Below are 2,204 nucleotides of genomic sequence, written 5' to 3' on the forward strand. Positions count from 1 at the left end.
CCTGTATTGTGGCTTTAATATGTAATTTTGGTTTTTATTTTGGGTATCTGTGAGATGAGATTCTCATAGTTATTTTCCCTTAAGAGAGAAACTTGGAAAGAAATTACTGTTACTACCATTGGTGGAACTAGACCGTGGCTAGTTCCATTGGAAATGGCCCAAGAGTCTGTAAAAATGCACAAATGGAGCCAATTGTTGGTCAGAGTGAAATGACTGCCTAAAGTTCAGCAATTTTGCTGATCCTTGGATCCATTATTTTTCAAGGACATCTGGATTAAGGAATGAGAAGCCGCAGCTCTCTAGTAGGCCCCATTACATGTAGTTTTGATGCTGTTCATAAAGTGCATACCATTGCTCTTTCAGCATTTGACTCTAAAGGGCTCCCCATGTAGTCAGAGGTCTGAGAGGAGTGACCTCCTCTAGCACTTTGTCAACTGGCAAGGGACTGAGGACAGATGTCCTTTGTGGTGGGATATTCTCGAGGACCCAAACTTAACTTTATCCTGTAGGCGACATTTCTGACTTTGTAAGGAGGCCCTGGTGGCTATGGCTGAACTTGTAGAGTGCTGCTTCGTGACCCACAGAAGGATACGGTGCTTCAGAGGCTTAGGACTTTTGGGAACCTCTGTTTCCTGGAGAGCCCTTTATGTAGTCAGAAGTTGCCATGGTAATAGTGGATAGCATGGGACTGAGGAGAGCAGTTTCTCACACCAGAAATCTGTGGGTGACTTATCATCATGGGAGGCCAGGGATTTCAGGAGATATGAGAGGAGGTTGTTTAAAGCCTCTACAGTGAATGATTCTCTGGGGGCAAGGAGAAGGGACACTAATGGGAGTTATTTGTATTGCAATTTGGACAGATTCTAAAGTCTTCTGTTGTAGGGGGCCCCAATTCAAGATGGACCTATTTGTGAATAACAACATAATAGACTTAAGCAAAATTTGTAAATGAGGAACATATTGCCTCCAGATGCCAAAGAGGCCTAAAAGATACTAGGCTTGTTTTCATATTGTGGGTGTAGAGAGGGTCAGCTGCTACTTCTTGACAGTGTTAGAGATGTAGATGCTCTCTGCTTATCAAATGATTTCCAGGAATTTAACCAGGGTTGTAGGACCTTGCACTATGCAAGGAAATGCCCATGTCTTATTTTGAGCTCCTTCTCTTTTTCCTCATCTTCTTTGTTTTTCAGCTTTGACTTCCTATCTAGAAAGACATTTATTGTATTTTGTACAATTTGAAGGACTGGTTGTGTCCTTTGAAGGGCTGGTTGGCTGGTTGGATGAACATACACTCAGTGGGATCTTGGCCAGCGATCATGGTGACATTCTGGATTCAGAAGAACTGCTGCTCATCTGTGAGTTGGCTGAACTACTGCTGTCCTGATTGTGCTTCTGTCTGTGTGTTCTGCTGGGCATTCGTGAAAAGTGTCTGAGTGCCTGATGTAAGCTAGGACAGCAGATCTACAGCATCCACGGGGTCTTTCCTGTGTTAACTCTTCTACTGCATTAGCTGCATGGTCTGTCCAGGGCTGCACTGGGCCTGCTGGGCTTCGTCCTGTGACTGGAACTGGACAATATGATCTGCTGATCTGATCCAACCTGCAGCTTCCTAAGTGTGGTCTGACCACACAGAGGCCACATTATGATGAAGCTGGTGGTCTGCCTGTCTTGCTGCTGGTCCTGGCTCCAGGGCCAAGAGTGGGCTGCTGAGCCAGGGTGAAATAGTCCTGGATGGGCTCAGCAAGAAGATTATTGCACACTTGTTCCTGACACATTGACGATTATGATCATCTCTTGGAACAGTATCACTGAGAAAGTTAAACTGATCAAATTTTGTAAATGTCGTCGCAGTATCATTCATCTATAGACTCTGGCACTTCTTTTCTTCTGGGAGATCCTGGGATAAAATCTGGGCCTCCTTAGCAAAGGGCACAGGAGCTTCTCACTGTTTATCTCTATACCTTGAAGCAGATAGCTTTTATCATCTGTACTCAGGTATCTTTCGTTGTTAAACCCCGGAACTTCTGAGGAGTTGGACAGTCCAGAGGCTAGGTCAAGGCAGAGAGTGGGGACAAAACAAGGGGAGGACAAAACCAAGGTAGCAGTCAGATGGTCTCTCTCATCTCTTCTTTTACCATTTCCATTGTTACCAACTCTGGTCCTGGCGCTCAGATTTGTCTTCATTTCTCAAAGTAACAGAGTTC

General features: G+C 44.7%; 1 pseudogene; it reads right to left on the reverse strand.

The window, feature by feature from the left end:
• Positions 1-1,216: 1,216 nt before the first annotated feature.
• Positions 1,217-1,861, reverse strand: LOC112483348 (annotated as a pseudogene).
• Between the last annotated feature and the right edge of the window lie 343 nt (positions 1,862-2,204).

The sequence above is a fragment of the Pteropus alecto genome, unplaced genomic scaffold (genome assembly GCF_000325575.1).
Source record: "Pteropus alecto unplaced genomic scaffold, ASM32557v1 scaffold24, whole genome shotgun sequence".
Taxonomy (NCBI): Eukaryota; Metazoa; Chordata; class Mammalia; order Chiroptera; family Pteropodidae; genus Pteropus; species Pteropus alecto.